Raw genomic sequence first — 20,567 nt, forward strand, 5'->3', positions numbered from 1 at the left:
TGGGGGGTGGTGGCAGAAATTGGGGCTGGTGAGGGTGGCAGTGACAGGGTCAGGAAAGGCTTTGGGGGCAGTCTACAAACTGTGCACTTTATCCTGTAGGCAATGGGGAGCATTGCAGGTTTGGGCAGGGAGGGGTGGTCAGATCTTTAGAAAAGTCACTCTGACCAGCAGTGTGGAGGACAGCATGGAGGTGGCCATGGTGGGAAGCTGGTGGGGGAGCACAAGGGACATAAAGGGACGTTGGTGTTAGCTAACCTTTATTGTGTGCCTACTATGTGCCAGGTGCTGCTTAAATGCTTTAATGTTTTAACTCATTTAATCCCCATAACACCCATACAAAATAGGTGCTTTCATGAAGCCTTTCTCCTTCTAGAAATGCCATCTATATGCTAAAGTCTCTCACGTTTCTTTCTCCAGCCTGGACCACCCCTCTGAACTCCAGACCTGTATGTGCAACAGCCCACTGGCCTCTCTCCTGGCTGTCTAGTAGGAGCATAATAACATTCACATGTCTAAAAATGATCTCCCAAACATCCTCCTCTCTGTCTTCCCCATCTCAGTAAATGACAGTTTCACTCTTATGGTTGCCCAGGCTAAACACTCTGGAGACAACCCAACAACCCTGTATCCCTGTCCAACACCCACCCCCCCACCCCGCTGCCCCCTGCAACACTTTTTCTTACTCCCCACAACCAATCTATCTGCAGATCCTGTCGATTCTAACTTCAGCACGTATCTTCCATCTGCCCGCTCCTTACCTCCCAACTACTGGCAGCTGGGCCAAGCCCCTGCTGTCTCCTACCTGGACTACTGCAGTGGCCCCATTATTAACTGGCCTCTCTGCCACTACCCCTTGGGTCCCTATGCAGCCCCTAGTGTGATCTTATCCTATAAAGTCAGAACATGTCCCTCCTTTGCTCACATGTTCCAATCTCCATAGAGACAAAACCAAAGTCCTGACAATAGCAGAGAGATCCTAACATGTTCTAGTTCCTCTCCCCTCCAGCCACTTTAGACCTCTTCTTCCAGGCTCTTCCCCCGACTCTGCCCCAGCCACACTGACTTCCTTGCCACTTCTCCAACATCCCGAATGCCCATTAGCCTCAGAAGTTTTGCACTTGCTGTTCCCTCTGCCTGGAATGCCATCTCCCCATATATCATGTAATTTTCTCCTTCAAATTTCCCCTCAGATGTCACCTTATTAGCAGGGCCCTCCTTAACCATCCCATTAAAACTAACAACCCACCTCCCTCCCCTACCCACGCACTCTCCGCCCCCTTCCCTGTTTATTCTTCTTCTTTTTTTTTTTTTTTTTTGAGACAGAGTCTCACTTTGTTGCCCAGGCTAGAGTGAGTGCGTGGCGTCAGCCTAGCTCACAGCAACCTCAAACTCCTGGGCTCAAGCAATCCTCCTGCCTCAGCCTCCCGAGTAGCTGGGACTACAGGCATGCACCACCATGCCCAGCTAATTTTTCTATATATATTTTTAGTTGTCCATACAATTTCTTTCTATTTTTAGTAGAGACGAGGTCTCGCTCTTGCTCAGGCTGGTCTCGAACTCCTGACCTTGAGCGATCCACCTGCCTCGGCCTCCCAGAGTGCTAGGATTACAGGCGTGAGCCACCGCGCCCAGCCCGTTTATTCTTCATAGCGCATATCACCGTCGGAATAGTTTCATATATTATATTTTGCTTTTTGGTTTACTGTCTTTCTCTCCCCTCACCACACTAGAATGGCAGTTCCACGAGGACAGGGATGTTTCTTTTCACTGCCACATCCCCGGTGCCTAGAGTATTGTAGGTGCTCAATAAATTCTTTTGGATGTTGAATCTGAACCTCATGAGGAGGTTTGAACGTTGAATATGAACCTTACAGAGGAAGAAATGGAGGCACGAGGAGGTTACCTTGCTCGAGATGGCATACTAGTAAGTGGTTACAGCAGGATGATGAGCCCAGAATATAGGCAGTGACAGCAGCGCAGCAGGACAGGAGGGAACTAATGAAAATGAGGACCTGCCAGATGGGCTCAGGTGACTGGGTCCCAAGTCCATGGGCTGACTGCCGCAGAACCAGGGGGTGACCTTGATATTGTGGGACCTCTGGGGGCTGACGTGGAGATTAAATGAGCTGAGACTTGAAAACACATTGTATATGTAGTGTAAAGAGATTTTCTTTTAAATCCCATGAATTTTTAATTCCCAGCAATCTTCCTGGCCTTCCCCACGCTTGATGCTGACGCATCTGTCGCTCCTAGGACAGGCAGATTCAGCAGCAGACAGACGCTGGTCCTCATCTTCAACTCTCTAGACGGACATTCTGAAAGAGTAGAGCAAACATGACAGTGTCAGAATTCAGAATTCCAACTTAAAGACTTACACATTTGGGAGGGATAAAAAGTTTTTCTGAACCCCCAAACTTCCTTTTAAATGTCAAGACCTGGAGTCTGGCCAAGTTGGAGCATGGACTTTTTACTATGAGCCCTGGAGGGAGGGAAGGGAGGAGGTGGGCCAGTGATTCTCAAAACCGAGTGTGCATCAGAATCCCCTGCAGGGCTTGTTCCAACAGGGCTGGCTGTCTGGGCTCCACCCCCGGAGTTTCTGATTGGAGGCTCCAGGGTGGGGCTGGAAAATTTGCATTTCTAACAAGTTCCTGGGTGACAGTGACCACACCTTGAATAGCCCTGATGTCAGGGATATTCTCAGGAAATGGTGGGGCGGCAGCGCCCACCCCCTCTAGGATGCAGGTGTGAAGAGGGAAGCTCAGGAGATGGGGGGTGTAGAAATGCTCAGGAAGACTGTGGGCAAGAGGAGAGCTGGGTTTAGAGGACAGGGTGTGCAGCTTGTGGCCGGGAGCCCGGTCACGGGCAGCAGAGGCCAGAGGCCTTGCCCAGAAGGCAGGTGGGACATGTGCATCAGCTGCAGCTGCAAAGGGTAGACACCCAGGAGAGAAGACAAGGCCGGGAGTGACACTGGGATCGGAGACCCCTTCCCCAACCTTGGGACTATCAAAACCCTCAACTCCACCTCCCTTCAGATGTCACTCTGGAGAAGTGACGGAGGAGGGCAAGAAACCCTATAAGACTGAGCATTTCCTGAGTGGACCTGGAATGGCACAATTTAGAATTTCTTGCCAAAACTTCACTGATGAACCGCTCTGCTCCTTACCGGGGCATGAGGAAGTGGCCCGCAGTTGCAGCGTGATGGTTGGTTAACAACACAGACTGTGGAGTCATTTCCTTGCGACAACGCAACCCTGGGCAGCAGACACCCTCTCTGCAGCTCAGTCTTGTCTAATGGAAATCGAGAATGAAAACATCATCCATCTCATAGGATTGAGAGGTTTGAGGGAGACCACACAGGCGGTAGAGTGCAGAGCCAGTGCCTAGCACAGAGCAGATATTCAATAAATGCTATTTATTATTATGGGTTTATTTAAAATTCTTTCCCTCCTTCAATTTTTCCTTCTCTCTTCCACTTTTCCGCACTACTGGCACCTACTAAGCCCCTGACATAGATTTTGCCTCCTTGGAACTCAGATCTACAAGGGGGGATCAGACAGGTTAACAGGCAGTTACCAACTGTGGGCTGGTGTGGCCTTGGGGTAAGCCCTGGGAATGGGGAACTCAGAGAAGCCTTGGTGAGGAGAGGATGATATGGAGCCCTTATTTAGCTGGCTTTGTGAGGTGGATAATAAGTCAAAAGAAAGTTTTTAAAGGAATACTAACACTTGGGAAGGAAAGAGTGAAAACTATAAAATTTCTCTCTTAGTCAAGGTTCAAAAATGTAATTCTAATGTGTAACAGTTTATAATGGGAGGCAGGAGAGTATGGTTGACTTTGGGATCAGAAAGAAATGGAGTTGGAACCCAGACACGGAGGTTTAACAAACTGTGTGACCTGGGGCTAGTTACTCAACCTCTCTGAGCCTCAGTTTTCCTGACCTGTAAAATGAGACTAAAGATAGCTACTCAATATGAGTTCGTGGTAAGAATTAAAGGAGGCAGATTACGTAAAGCACTTAGCATATATTTGTTTGTTCACTAAATCCGAGTCCATGGCTGGAGAGTGGATCGGGTCTGTTTCGTCTCCATCCTGTGTCCAAAGCAGGGCTGTCACTTTCAGTCTCTCCCTTGGTGCTCTGGATCATGATGAGCTGGTGACCCACCTGTCTTCCCCACCAGCCTGGGTCTCCTTGAGGACAGGGTCTGATTTAGGTTCTATTTCGTGTATCATTTTGCTCTGGGAGGTATGTACAGATATGTTCACAGCACTGTTTGTAATAGCCCCAAACTGGAACATCCCGAATACCCATCGAAGCAGACTATGTAAACGACTGTGGTAATTCTCCAGTGGACTGTTACACAGCAGTGAAAATGAACGCCTTACAGCTGATACCATCCAGGAATCTCAGGACTATGATACCGAACCAAGAAAGCAAGTTACAGCAAGATGATTCTTATACACAGTTTATATTCCTACGTACATATTCTTATACACAGTCTATAAATATGCAAAACCAAGTGGTATTTTTTAGGGATACAAACATAGATGAGAAAATAATTTTTACAATAAGGGAATGACAGACACACAATTCAGGATAGGAGTTTCTTCTGGAAGGAGGGAAGGCCCAGGGCAGAGAAGGGCAGATGGGTGGCACGGAGGTGGCTGAGCTGGGAGAGGGGCACAGGAATGTGGAGAAAATTGAGTGTTCATTTTTTTATGTCATATTTATAACATAAATGTTAAAAATAAATTATAAAAATATTTTTCTGGCTGGGTGCAGTGGCTCATGCCTGTAATCCTAGCACTCTGGGAGGCTGAGGCAGGAGGATCACTTGAGCTCAGGAGTTCTAGACCAGCCTGAACAAGAGTGAGACCCCCTGTCTACTAAAAATAGAAAAATTAGCTGGGTGTTGTGGCAAGCACTTGTAGTCCCAGCTACTCAGGAGGCTGAAACAGGAGGATTGCTTGAGCCCAGGAGTTTGAGGTTGCTGTGAGCTAGGCTGAAGCCACGGCACTCTAGCCTGGACAACAGAGCGAGACTCTGTCTCAAAAAAAAAAAAAATGTTCTGTATTTAGTCACTCAATACTTAATATAACAGGTGACTTCTCAACTAAGAAGCTTTCAAGGGAGGGGCCCACTGGGGCAGGGAGGATGTGAGTGGCCTGGAAAAGGAGCCACTTGTGGTTATGGGGCCTTGGGGCTATAGGATCTGCTGTATGAGGAACCAGTGCGGACATTTCCCTCCAGAAGAGCCTTCCCTTTGCTGGAATTCCACTATCACCAAGGAACTCTCAGGTTTCCTTTCCAGGTCCCTGGATCCAAGAAAGGAGGGGCCCAGAGTAGGAAGGGAAGGAAAGGGTGTCCACCCTGATGGAGCACTGAATCGGCTTCTGAGTTCACATCAGGGGCCTGTGAATTTTACTGCTTTTCTGGACACACAGGACCTTTAGGAGAAGTCCCTGAGAGCCCCGAGTGGAGTACCTGGTGCACAGTGAGTGCTCAGTAAATGTCCCTTCAGGAAAAAGAAATGTCCTCATAGCGTGATTCCCAGCTCCAGGCCAGCAGTACCCGGGGCAAGGACCCTGTGCGACTTCGGAGGCTGGGTTAGAGGCAGCCTGGTAGCTTCTGCCTTGGTCTCTTGGAACCCTGGCTCTCGCTGCATGTGGAACCCCAATTCTAGTCACCAGATTTAATCTGCAGCAGCTTTTCAAGAGCTCAGTAGCTGGCAAATCTAAGATAGAGGTATACTCTACGGGGAATTTCCTCCACTGGCTGGGGGCTTCTCTAGGTAGAGAGTTTCCCACGGCGCCCAGCCCTGGCATTCCAGCCACAGCCGCCCACTCCAGCTCCCATGTCTGAACCGAAGCCTTTCTGCAGCCCAGATCCCGGGTTCTGGACTCTGGAGGGAGCGGGCTGGCAGTGGGGATCCAGGGAAGAGCTCAGGACTTTAGTGCAGGAAACTCTCACCGGAGGTGGGGGGGGGGGCCGGGGGTGGGGGCGGGGGGACCCAGGCAAGTCTCCTTCCCTCCCTGGGCCTCCAGTTCCTTATCACTGGAGGGGCAATCACTGCTCCTCACGGGGTGGCTGCAGGGGACAAAAAGAAACACTGTCCACAAAGTGCTTGGGACAGTGCCAGCTCAGGCAGAGGCTTAGTGAAAGGCGCCTCCACTTCTCTTTCCCCAAACTTGAGGGGACGGAGCTGGGGGTTTCCTGATCAGAGTCCATGAGGAGGCTCAGAAGTCGCAGTCGAGCTTTCCTATTTCCTCCGGTCCGTCCTCCTCTCTGCACCCCACCTCAGCTCCCCTCTCCTTCCCTCGTCCCACTGCCCTGGCCCCACCCCACCCAGCCCATCTTCTCCAGCTTGGTGGCTGTTGGGGACATACCCTTGTGTGGTGTGATAAGCTTTCCTACCACTGACTTGTGCCTGTGTCCCACCCACGCCACTCCCGGTTAAGGTTACCTTGACTCCCCCTAGGAGCAGCCTGGCAGGACCCGTACCTGGCTGACTCTGAAGCACCCTGACTTGAGCTGTGGGTTCAGGCTGATTTCCCTCGAATTCTTTCTGCTCTGATCCATCCCATACCTCTCTGTTCTGGTCCATTTAGTTTCTCCATCCGTCAGGTAAGGTGAGAACTACAAGCGTCCCTATTAATATATAGCGTTGTATGAGGCTCAAATGAACTAGGGTATAGAGTGATGGTTCTTAAGCAGACTCTGGCCTATTCCATTAAGCTCTATGGAATTCTGAGAAACCTTGGTAAGAATCAGAGCCTCTCACTCAGTTTCTAGAATTAAAACAATCACAGATCAAAGGCTCCTTGAATGAGGGGGAGGCCAGGTGCCCCTGAGATCGGACTCTGCCATAACATCACAACCACCTACTATGTATCTTCTTTCTACCCACCCCCAAAGGGAAGGGGAACTGTGACAACGTGCAGGGTGAGTGCGCATGGAAGAAAGGGAATACCCAGACTTCTATGGTAGCTCATCCCTGAGTTTAACACTAGTCCCTGGAGACATAATGCCACTGGGGCCCAGGAGCCTGGTCTTCTGGCCTCCCCACAGGACACCAGGCTGGTTCACTACCTTGATGACATCATGCTGATAAGACTAAGCCCTGGTGAGCAGGAAGCAGCAGACACCCCAAATCCCCTGGTAAGAAACAGGCGTGCTGGAGGTGGGAGACAAAGCCCACAGAAGTTCAGGGACTGCTACTTTGGTGACGTTCCTGGGGGTCCAGCAGTCTGAGGCATGTCTTGTTTTCTTCTCCAACATGAAAGGTGCTGCTGCACGGCGCACCCCCACCACTGAGAAGGAGGCATGGCATTTGGCGAGCTTGCGGAATTTGGGGGCATATGTTCCACGTTTGGGTGTGTTACTCCTACCCATTCACTGAATTATCCATGAAGCTTCCCCTTGGAATGGGCCCCAGAGGAAGAGAAGATTCCAGGTGGTGCAGGTGGCAGTGCAAGCGGCTCAGCCACTTGGGCCTTTTGGCCCAGCAGACATCACGGTGCTGAGTGAGATGGGTGTATTAGGCTGTTGTACGGAACCTGTGGCAGGTCCCAGCTAGAAGAATTATAGGGAAGGCCCTTGGGTGTTGTTTTGTTTTTGTTTTTTAAAAACAGCTTTATTGAAGTATTATATTCCCATATAGCAAACTACATATATTTAAAGTACACAATTTTATGTTTTGGCCCATGTATATACCTGTAAAACCATCACTGCAATCAAAATAATGAACGTATCCATTGTCCCCAAAAGTTTCCTCCTCTTGGGTGGGGAACCTGCAGCCTTCTGATTTCAAGATTTTCTTTTTTAAGTACCAAAGGAGGCAAGAAAAGCTTCATCTTTCTCTGCTATACCCCTTTTCGTAAAAGGATTTGCTCTATAAAATTTGGATTCAGTCAAAAGGCCACACTTCAGGACCTAGAAGGCCACATGTGGCCTTAAGGCCGCAGGTTCTGTGAACACTCATGGACAAGTCATTGTGAGAGCATGTGCTTTCGTTTCCCTAAAGTCCTAGGCTCAGAATGACCAGCACACCTGGTAGGTATATGTTTAAGTTTCTAAGAAACTGCCAAACAGTTCTCCAAAGTGGCTGTACCATTTTACATCCCCACCACCAGTGCCTGAGATCCAGTTCCTCCACGTCCTCGCCAACACTTGGTATGGTCGGTCTTTTTAACTTTAACCGCTCTAACAGAGACATGTAGTGGCATCTCATGTGGCTTTGGTATGCACTTACCTAATGACTAATCAGTTGAGAATCCTTGCATGTCCTTATTTGCCAACCAGATATCGTCTCTGGTAAAGTAGATATTTTGCCCATTTTTAAATTATTTATTTTCCAGTTATTGAGCTTTGAAAGTTCTTTACATATTCTGGATACAAGTCCTTTATAAGATATATCATTTACAAATATTTTCTCCTAGTCTACAGAATGTCTTTTCATTCTGGTAACAGTGTCTTTCAAAGAGCAGCCACTTTTAATTCTTATGAAGTTCAGTTTATCAATTTTTTTTTTCCTTTAAGGTTCATGTTTTTGGTGTGGTATCTAAGACATTTTTACCTAACCCAGGACTCCATGTGTTTTCTCCTATGTTTCTTCTATAAGTTTTATGGGTTTAGGTTTTACATTTAGGTCTATTAATCCATTCTGAGTTAATTTTTACATATGATGCCATGAGCAGATGGAACTTTTGAAATTTTTGTTTGTTGTTGTTTGTTTTTAATATATGGATCAGCAATTGTTCCAGCACCATTTGTTGAAAGACTACCCCTCCTCTACGATGTGCCTTTGCATCTTTGCCCCAAATCACTTGCACATGTAAGTGTGTACTTCTGGACTCTCAGTTCTGCTCTACTGTGGTATTTGTCTAACTGGATGCCAGCACCGCATTATCTTGATTACTATAGCTTACTCTGACTACTGCAAGACAAAAGCATAGCTGATAAAGAGAGAAAATTTTTACTGTACATATAATATATTAATATATGTGTGTGTGTGTGTGTTTTAAATAAGCACTTGCCAAGAAAGGAATTTTATTTTCCTGGAAATGTTGGGAAACTAAATGTCCCCTACTCCAGTTCCACCTCTAGGTATTGTCTGATCAGAGATGAGGGGAACAGGACTAGAACATCTCCCGTCTTCTAGAAACAATACTTTTCTTAATATGGCCCGAGATCACTTTAGCTTTGTGGTGGTTACTGTTGACTCACTTAAAGCTCGCAATAAACTAAAACTCCTTTGTTTTACAAGTGATCCTACTAAGCCTGGTCGAGTCAAATCCTTTGCACTGACCAGTGTGCCCTTTATATTACATAATTTTTGATTAGTAATTATGTGTCTAGCCTCATGCTAGGTACTTTACATAATAAATTACTGTTATGGCCACCGCATACTGAGCACTTTTACTATGTACCAGATATTGTGCTAAACACTTTGCATACTTCATTAAAGCCTTACAACAACCACTTAAAACAGGCTTTATTAGCCTCACTTCATGGTTGAAGACGTTGAGGAATTTAGGTGTGAAGTTTTTTTCCCAGATTATCAGCCAGTAGGTGGCAGAGCCAGGAGGTGACTTCGGGGTCCATGCTGTCCTGCTTTTCAGCTTGCAGAGATGAGGAATTGAGGCTCAGAGAGGTTAACTACGTCACCCAAGGTCATACAGGTGGTAAGTGATAGTGGGCGTGTGGACCAGGTCTGCCTGGCTCCAAAGCTGGGCTGTTTCACCTCTGCCCTTGGGAGAGGGGGCCCCTGCAAGGAGTCTAAGTATAAGTAGGTCTGGGGCAAGTCACCCAGGCTGGAGCGATGACCCCTATGTTCGGGACTTTTAAATTATAAGGCACCAACCGAATGTGCGGGGGTGGCATTACCATCATTACCGTTACCCTGGCTTGCCGAGTCTAGTTCGGGAGACTGTGAAGGACGGCCTTCACGGTGTCAGGGATTGATTTAGTTACATGATACAGAAGCCCACTCCAGCTGGTTTAAGCAAAAAGTGCAATTCAGTAGAAGCAGTCAGGGCTCGGTCACCCGTCTCAAGGGCAGGCAAGTCACACAGGACCTTGCTGCCTGGACGGGCTCTCTGGGGACGCCCACCTTCTCCTGTGCTTCTGTCAGAACACTGGTTTCCCTCCTCCCTTTCACATGAGTATCCCAAGTGAGTCTCCTCAGCGGTCTACATTTCCTAACCCCGGCTGCACCTGCAGCTAACTGTCCAGGCTCTCCTTGTCCTAACCCCAAAGTTCAGGAATCTGACTGGCCCAGCCTGGCTTCTGGAGAGGTTCCCTCTGAGTCAGGTGCCCACCTCTGGCTCCCCAGCTGGACAAGAAGGGGCCGGGCTGCATTGAAGAAATGAGGATCCAGGAGCCCCATCTCCCACCCCACCCCAGGGAGATCAGAAAAGGGGCCTGTGGCAGGAGCAGGCACGAAAGAATGAACTACTTCAGTTTGGCCTGCCCTGGGAACCAGGAGGCGGCCAGTTTGGCCATGTTTCTGCCCAGTCATTTCTCAGTGCCGAGCTTCTTCTGGGGTTAAATGCCTTTATCTGGTATCCTAGTGCCTCTACAAACTCTGGAAGATTCTCAGAAAGTCTAGGGAAGTATGTGTGGCTCACACTTTTGGGGCTGTTTAAGGCTCCCAGGGACTTGCCAACTTGTTTTTCTTAGTCCCTGACAAACCAATCCCAAGGGACTTCTTGTCTTGCCTTCCTGAGTCACTGCCCAGGCTTAGAAACATGACAGATACATTTGTTGCTTTCAACCAGCTACTTCTCCGCTGATCCCATCTCATCTCTGTGTTTTCCTTTGCTGGGTGTGACTCTTTGAATCATAGACTTCTAGAATGTTAGGACGGGAAGATCATTGTGTCCAAATGCCTCCACCTCTTGGCTGTGGAAACTGAGAGGCCGAGAAGGGAGATGAATGAATGCGGATATACCCAAAGCTGGTGCAGGGAGGATTTTAGGTGGCAGGTGGACAGACACGTTGTTATTGTAACAGCTATGTTTAAGCAAACTACACTACTGCATAGGCCGAGGCTAAATCCATTTCAGTAAAATAGTCAAATAAAGAAAAACATGGGCCGGGCGAGGTGGCTCATGCCTGTAATCCTAGCACTCTGGGAGGCCAAGGCGGGTGGATTGTTTGAGCTCAGGAGTTCGAGACCAGCCTGAGCAAGAGCAAGACCCCTGTCTCTACTAAAAATAGAAAGAAATTATATGGACAGCTAAAAATATATACAGAAAAAATTAGCCGGGCATGGTGGCGCATGCCTGTAGTCTCAGCTACTCGGGAGGCTGACACAGGAGGATCACTTGAGCCCAGGAGTTTGAGGTTGCTGTGAGCTAGGCTGATGCCACGGCACTCTAGCCCAGGCAACAGAGTGAGACTCTGTCTAAAAAAAAAAAGAAAAAAGAAAAACATGAAGTAAAAGAGCTCACAAGTTGTACTGGATAAGGCAAAACAATGAAAGTTACAGGAGAATGAGTGACGTTTGGGAAACACTACATTGATGAATGAGTGAGTAACTGAATGGATGGATGAATAAATGAATAGATAATGGAGAACATTGAAATCTTTGGGTTTCATTTTCTTATAGACTCAGAAATATTCCCCCATCCTTGCATTTCGAGTCAGAGAATCATCATGACTCCGTGAAACACCAGCCCAGCCTCCTCAGGTGCTAGGCTTCTGACTAGGTAGGACACAAATTGTTCACTGTGCTGTTCTCTTCTTTCCAGGTCAGCAAATTCTAGCCGCAGGGCGACTGAGTCCACCTTTCAAGGTGAATGTCTTGGGCTCTGGTTGCCCCGCCCCCTCTGAGTTGCTCTGACCTTGTTCCTTCTTGGAGTAGCAGGTGGGGTCTTTGGCTTCCCACGGGGATCCCGAGATGCAGCCCTTCTTGGCAGAACCCTCGGCCCAAGCCAGTGAGTCACAGAGGGGAAGCACCCCATGTGGAATTTGCACAGGACTGATGACCTTGGGCAGGTCCCTTCCCTGCTTTGCTGGGACTCAGATGCTTCCTCTGATAAACAAGAGGGTTTAACTCCACCTCGTTAGTATGTTGATTCAATGAACACCTATGGAGTTCCTGCTACATTCCTGGCATTTGCTTAGTAGGTGGGCAGAAAAATAGGGTAATTGGGCTCAGTGGCTGGAATAACCCCAGTCAGGTGGGGTGGGGGAGAAGGCACATATGGGCATGTAATTAGATAGTTTGGTAAGTGCTGGGTGACGTGGACAGTCCCCGCCAGATCTGGGATCCCCAGAATGTGTCAGTCCAGGAATATATGAACAACTTGGCTAGGTCACGGGGCTGTACCCAGAAAGGGGTTGGCCCTTGAAGGTAAGGACGGACCTGGGTCCCGCTCCAGATCCTTCCTCCGTCTCACAGCAAAGCCAGTGAACGTGGACTTTGAAGTCAAGCAGATTCAGGTTTCAAGCCCTCCACAGACACCAGCTAGAACTAGAAGCTTCACTCTCTGGGCTTGAGTTTCCTCCTTTATCAAAGGGGGATAGTGCCCCCAGGCTCCCAGGACTTGTGGGGGCTCCATAAAATAAGTATAATGTGAAGAGCTTGGCACGGGGCCTGGTACATAGCCTGGTTCCCCAATCCAGGCAGGAGGTGGAGGGGTGGATGTCTGCCCCCTCTGGGAACACAGCACCCCTTCCCAGGCTCTCTTGCTGGGGGCCTCTTGCTCAAGAGGTCTCGTCCCAGCCCTTCCTTGACCCTGGAATGCTCTGGTGGGCTCTCCTCTTCCCAGGCCAGAGCTTTCCCACTGTGCGTCTCTGTTTCCTGATCTGGCTGTGAACCTGGTATGTGCCAGAGACAGGGAGGAGACTGGTGGGGCTGGGACTCCTCTGGGGAAGGCCTACAAGGGCTGCAGGTTCCCTCCTCTGTTCCCAGCAGTGGCTCAGCATTGGAGCTGCCCTCTCTTGCCCCAGAACTTTCCCAGGAAAAGATGACATCCTTCCTCCCTTCTTGGAGGCAGGACTGAGTGGCTTCCTAGAAGCAGGCAGGCATGACAAGCCTAGTATCACTGTCAGACACACCCAGGGGAGGGGGAGGGAAGGAGGCTGGGTGAGAGGATGGGAGCAGTGGAAGGAACAGGTTCTCCCACATTCTTGGCAGGCCCCAGGATTCCAAAGCACTTTCTGTTTTTGTCATTGCCCTGCCAATCACATACTCTGCACCAGGCTGTTTGGAACACCAAGCCCTTCCACCTGCACTTCTCATTCTTTACAACACCGAGAGATGGGTGCCAGTGGCTCTGTGTTACAGATGAAGAAACTCAGGCTCAGAGAGAAAGAATCACATGCCCAAATTCAGAAGGGCTGATAGAAGGGATTAACCTTTCACTGAGAAGCTGCTATGAGCAAGGTCCATTCCAAACAAGAATCCTTCCTCTTCTCAATAGGCCAGCGAGGTGCCCATTTTACAGATGAGTAGACCAAAACTCAAACTGGTAAAAGCACTTGCTTGGGGTCCCAGAACTAGTGAGCACAGAGCTAAGATGTGAGCTTAGATATGTCGTGCTCCGGGTCCCGCTGTGATAACCTCCCCTCCATGTCACAGGCCAGGAAGCTGAGACTCAGAAAAGTGCCAACCATGCCTCAGGTCACACGACAAGCAAGTGGCAAAGCTAGCGTTCAACCCATGTCTGTCTAACGCCCAAACGCCTGCCTGTCCCACATGCTACCTTGTCTCAATAAAACCTTTTCTCATGGAGTAACTGACTGATACCAAATGACTACAAATACGTCTCAAAGAGATAAAGACTCAAGGCAGAAAGGGCCAGGAACTATTATCATTATTATCATTAACACTATTATTATATTAATTGCTGACATAGCAGGGTCAGCATTTATACTGTATGATTCAGATTTGCAGGAATAAACTTTTCTTCTACAACCGAACCCAACTTGATCACAAGTCCCCTTCCCCTGACTTATTTCTGGGTCAAAGTGTATTATCTTCAAGACAACTAAGTGCGATGGGTAATTGTGTATTTTCTTTTGCTATAAAGGACTTTTGAGGGCTGGGCGTGGTGGCTCATGCCTGTACTCCCAGCACTTTGGGAGGCCAAGGTGGGAGGATCTCTTGAGACCAGTCTGGGCAACGCAATGAGACCCTGTCTTTACAAAAAATAGAAAAATTAGGCTTGGTGGTGCATGCCTATAGTCCCAGCTACTAGGAAGGCTGAGAAGGAAGGATCCCTTTGAGGCCAGGAGTTTGAGGTTGCAGTGAGCTATGATGATGCCAAGGCATTCTAGCTGGGGTGATGGAGTGAGACCCTGTCTCAAACAAACAAAAAAAGGCCATTTGGGACAATCGGTAAAATCTGAAATAAGTCTATAGGTTAGATAATAGGATTGTATAATATTAATTCTCCAATTTTGATAACTGTATTCTGGTTACATAGGGTTATGTCCTTGTTTCCAGGAAATATACATTAAAGCATTTAGAGGTAAAGGGGCATTATGTTGGCAACTTTTAAATATTTCAGGAAAAAATATACATCCACATGTACTTATACACATAGAAGAATAAAGCAAATGTAGTAAAATGTTAACATTCAGAGAATTTAGATGGAAGGCATCTGGAATTCTTTGTATTTTTGCAACTTTTCTGTAAATCTGAAATTATGTTAAAATTTTTAAATTTAAAAAATTTACTCTTTTTTTGGAAAAATAGTCAATTCAGGATCTGAACTTGCTGTTAGGGTAGCTTGTTTCTTGGTGTAGCCGAGGAGCCTTATCGGACACCAATGGCCTTGGGCTCATGCTCTGGCTCTGCTGGCCTTGGTGGCCCTGGTGGCCCTCGCACTCTTTGGTCTTTGCTGTCAGCTCTCCCCATGGCTTCTCTGCTGGTGCAACTGGCTTTGGGCCTGCACATACGTCACTCCTGGAGTCTACGGTCACTGGTCACTGTGTCTGTTGTCAAGGCCATGCACTCTGAGCCCTCCTCATCCCGACCCAAGGCTCTCGCAATCAATGTGTTATCAGTGCTTGGATATGCCCCACTGGAAACTTCTGTTGCTTAACCATGACCCACTGAGGCCTCAGGGGGAGCAGACACTTGTATGAGTCAGTCCCATCAGGAAGACAGAAAAAGTAGGCTGGTTGTTTTAAGAGAGAGAATTTAATATAAGGAACTGGCTAAACAGTCTTTGACAACCGGCAGAGCAAACAGGGAGACAGCAGAGGTGGTAAGTGCAGGACACGGATACCAGCCCGAGGGAGGGGAGAACAGAGGAAGAAGTCAGGATTATTAGAGCCCAGCAGCTGGGACCCAGAGCCCTGTGGCTGGTGCTGGTGTACCCGAGGGGCCGCGACGAGGCTGGTTCTGGGAATGAGGGGAAACCCGGAAACTGGAACCAGGTGCCGAGGGAACCAGTTGCCACTGCCAGGAGGAAGGGCGGTTGCTGAGCGATGCTGACAGGAGGGAACAGCAAGATGAAAGGTCACGGCCTTCCTCCTGGGACTGTCTCGCACTCTCCAGTGCCCCCTATTGGCAAGGCCTACCCTGGAAACAGCCATCAAAACCGAGATGGGTGGGCAGAGCGCCAGCCCAACGTCACCAGACACATCACCAGAACACAGAGGGGTGGGTTTGGGGCTGGGAGCTGATAGCTTAACAGCTGGTGCAGGGAGAGGGCTGGGAAGTGGGGTGGGGCCGGGACAGAGGATGTGCGTCTCTCTCTTCCAAAATAGGCCTCACGGCCATTCCACCCCTGGACCTCTGTGAGGTAGTGTCCTTTCTAGAACTCTGGGGTCATCTAGCAGCGTCCCCTGGGTATGCACCCTGGGCAGGGCCCAGACTCCAGTCCCAGGCGCTTGCTCTGTTTTCTCTCAGTTTCTCAGCCCATCCAGGAGGAGTTCCTTGTCAGACATGAGAAATCACCTACTCCATGACTTCGGTAAAACTTTTACTGCCTGGGTCATCCAAGTTTCATTTCTTGACATTTAAAGAGAAGATTTTGAAATTCTGAAATTTTTTTTCCTCTCCTGTATACATTGACTCTTGTAGTTGAATGCCTGGATCTGTTTTTTTTTTTCTTTTTTTCTTTTTGTTTGAGTGATGGAGTTTCACCTTGTCACCCAGGCTGGAGTGCAGTGGTGTGATCATAGCTCACTGCAGCCTCGAACTTCTGGGCTCAAGTCGTCCTCCCGCGCAGGTGGGACTATAGGGGCCCACCACCAAGCCCAGCTCTGAATGCCTGGAGCTTTACAACATTTTGCTTTTACAGTCTGATTTGACGTTCAGTGCTGAACAATGACTTCTTTCTCTCAGGCTGTACTCCACCGCCCCCTTAGACAATGGGTCAACGGCCACTAAACAGCAGCAACAACAACAACAACAACAACAAAATGTTGGTGAAGAAGAAAAACCCTCAATTAAAAAGCTCCAAATCATCCCCTGCTCTAACACGGATTGAGTACTAACTACGTGCTTGGCACACGCTAAAAGTGCCGTGGCTACCATCATGTTGGCCATCCCAACAGCCCTGTGAAGGAGGTGTGAAAGTCTCTTTGACGTAAAGCCTGAGCTCTTCCCCACTGTGCCACACCACTTTTCTGGAGTCAGTTCTAGCCTTTTACCTTTTGGGAAACTGAGGCCTAAGAGGGAGCTATGCAAATCAGTACTGAACACAAGTCCTGGAACAGTTTAGCATTGGGCAGGTCACGTAAGCTCATCTTATATGAAATAGGCATGTTGTGAGGATTTGAGATAATAGATGTGAAATTTTGGGCACAGTGCCTGGAAAACAATAGGTATTTGATAAATAATGGTACTATCACTACTAATAACAATAATTAACATTTATTGACTGGTTACTACATCAGGCACAGGGCTAAGCACTTTCCATGTGTTAGTTATTTTATTAATATCATAATACCCAGTTTCCCTCCAGGCTGGAACACATGGGCCTACTGTCTCTCTTCCCATCCAACCCTGCTGAAAACTTCAAGCTTTGGTCTTGCTAATGCTGCCCACCCAACCCCAGGTCATAGCTCTGAGTGTGACTAATGCCAGCCCAGAAGAGGAAATCGTTGCACTGGACTGTATACATCCACCAGGATCCTTGGACACGTCTACCTATTGCCTTGGACCTATTGCTTTTTGTTATATTGTTGCTGTTGGTTTCTTTCATCCAGCTACTTGGATGTTGTATATATTCCAGTTCCCAACCTTTGTGAGTAAGAACACTTTTGTTTGTTTCCTTGCTTCTTGGTTTAATTGAGACATTTGAAGTCTTTGTGATTTAATTATTCTTGTATATTTAACTTATTATTTTGAAATAATTTTAGATGTACAGACAGTTGTAAAGATGGAACAGAGATTTCCCATATGCCCTTCACCCATCTTCCCACATCAGTGAAAACTAAGACATTGACGTTGGCACAACACTATAAACTACAGACTTTATTTGGATTTCACCAGCTTTTACATTAATGTCCTTTTCTTATTTCAGGGTTGCATCTTGGACGTCACGTTGCATGTAGTCATCATGTCTCCTTGCTCTCTTCCAATCTATGACAACTTCTCAGTCTCGTTTTTTCACGACCATGGCACTTTGGAAGAGTACTGGTTAGGTATTTCGTAGAATGTCTCTGAGGCATTGTCTGATGTCTCTGATGATTAGACTGGGGTTATGAATTTGGGGGAAGAATACCACAGAGGCGAAGTGCCCATTTCCTTGAATCACATCTGGGGATATATCATATCGACATGACTTGTAACCGGTGGTGTTAACCTTAGTCACTTGGTTGAGGTGATGTCCGCCAGTTCTCTCGGTTGTAAAGTTGCCACTTTCCCTCTCTCCACACTCTAGAAGCAAGTCACTCAATTCCGTCCACACTCAAGGGGAAGAGAATTAAGCTCCACTTCCCAGAGGAGGAATATCAAAGAATTTGTGGACATCTGTTAAAATCACTATGGTAATTAATATTTTGAAGAAAATACTTTGAGGCCATACAAATATTATACTTCTCCTTAACACGTCACCCGCTCTTTCAGCATTTATCAGTGGATCTTGTCTGCAGCAATTATTAATGTGCTATAGAATACCTTTTAACGTAAAAAAAAATGCCACCTTATCCATCGTTTGGGAAAATACACACAATGTTAATAAGATATTGTGAAATCAGTTTTTGTATCGGATTGACCACAAAAAAATCTACATGGTCTAGATGAATTTAAAATGTATTGTGTTCAGGGCTGATTCAGAGCTGAGATCCACCACTGTGGCTATATTGGCTCTGAATTGTTGAAACACTTCTGCCCATACCCTGCTCCGAGTCCTACTCCTTCCCAAGTCTTGGGAAACCTCACCCCGCCTCTCCACAGTTAAAAAAAAACAAACAACAACAGCTTTTCCAGCCATTTGGGGTGTGAGTTCATATCAAAGTTTTATTACACTCTTGTTGCCAGGGAAAAGGTCTCTAGCAGGCCAATCCAAAGATTCACTCCCGGAAGGGACATTTCGTGAGAAAATAGAATGGCTAGCATAATTATTATTAGATGAACAAAAAAAAAAACAAAATACTGCCTGTTATCAGTAAATTGAGAACATAGGCTTTAGAAATGGGCTTTGGAACAATTTTGCTTATTCACCACTCTCCAGTAACAAAAGCAGCAATACGTGGCACAGAGCAGGACCCCTTCTCACCTCTCACCTCCAGCTCAGGGCCAGGGCCAGCTTCCAATTCTGACGGTCACGGCTGTGCTGGGATGGTTGTAAGTACTTTGAATACTTTGAATAGTCTTTGAATAGTCTTTGAATAGTCCAAGTCTTGCGTATACACACAAGACATAGTAAACAACCAGTCTATAATTTGGTTCAGGTACAGTTTGATTCCGTTCAGAGAAAGCAGGTTTTAGAGCCAGAAAGGGCTGGTTTTGAAAACCAGTATTGAATACAAGTTCTAGAACAGTCTAGCATTGGGCAAGTCACTTAAGCTCACTTTATATAAAACAGGGATGTTGTGAGGATTTGAGACAATAGATGGGAAGTTTTTGGCACGGTGCCTGGGAAATAATAGGTATTTGACAAATGGTAATGCTATTAATAATAATAATAGCAAATATTTATTGACCAGGTACTATGTTGGGCACAGAGATAAACACTTTACATACATTAATTATTATCATTTTTAGTTTGATCCCATTAAGAAAATTATCATTTGTAATTGTGTAGAATTTTCTGGAAGGACACAGACTGGCTGCAGTTACATATGTTAATTATTTTAATCCTCACATTGATTCTATGAGTTAGATGCCTTTAGTATCACCCTTACTCTGCAGATAATGACATAGAGGCTCTGAGAATTCAAGTAACACATTTAAGATCACACAACTAGAACATTACTGGAGCTGAGATTCATACCCAGGCAACCTGACGTTAATATCTCTATAATAAACATGCGGTACACATGAGAGCCCACTAATCCCTTGCAATAACTCTAAAGCCTGCAGAAGTCTACAGCCTGCAGATTGGGAGCTCCTGCTCTAGACTTAACAGAGGCCTTTGCCTACTTTACTTAATAAAACATTTCTGACATCAGCAGGGTTGAATAGTTATTTTTATAACTTTATCGAAAGAGGAAGACAAGTCAAAAGAAACAAGCACTGAATATTTTAAGATACGTGGCTGGCAGGGTATGACTGTTCAGAAAGAGTCGTTGGACAATACTTCCCCCTACAATACTGTCCCAGGGTCCCCATCTGAGAATTACTAGTTGCCCACCAGTGCCTAAGTTCTGGGCTCTGCTTAGATGCAACTCAAGATCTATTATTTAAAAGGAGTTGCCCGAACTTTTGGGGTTGAGAACAAAAGAGGCTTACTCCTACCTGGGATGACCTGGGACACTAAAAGGCACAGCACGAGAGGTGACCAAAACCCAGTGTAGTGCTGGGGGGGTGATGCTGAAGAGTCTGCTAGAGAGAGGAGTGCCAAATTGGAGGGTGGAGCCACATGGCAGTGCGGGTAGCATCAGATGACTGATGGGCTTTCAGATTCTTTCCCCATCTTGGGAGTTAGAGCCAAGCAGGTCCACTTCTCCTGGCTTTTAGAAGCTCTGGCTATTCCTGAATGACCCAAAGTGTCGGAGTATTGGGGAAGGGAAGGCACCGCCCACAAAGGGTGATCCTGGACTTTGTGCTAGTCTAGCCAGGGGTGCTCAAGACACTTTAAATTCAATTTGGATAAAAACATTTAAAGCACCTTGGAGTTCTTTTCCAGCACAGAAGTACAACAATGATCTCCTGCCACATCACCCCTCTAGGGGATGGTGACGTCTGGGATGGGGACTTGGCAAGATGCAGCACCCTAGATCACCAGGCTTTTCTCGTCCCCATCACCCACCCGTGCTTAATTCACCAGGAACCCACAAAGCCCTTTTGTATGCCTCGCGCTGAGTGCCTGGGCAGTTGGAAGGGCCCAGGCTGGCCCGGTCCTCTGAGTTCGCAGAGGGAGCGGGGAGAGGCACTTCTGATGAGACGGGAGCCAGGAAAAACAGAACTGGAAGGAAAAATAACCTGCCACCAGAAAGC

This window comes from Eulemur rufifrons, chromosome 8 (genome assembly GCF_041146395.1).
Source record: "Eulemur rufifrons isolate Redbay chromosome 8, OSU_ERuf_1, whole genome shotgun sequence".
Lineage (NCBI taxonomy): Eukaryota > Metazoa > Chordata > Mammalia > Primates > Lemuridae > Eulemur > Eulemur rufifrons.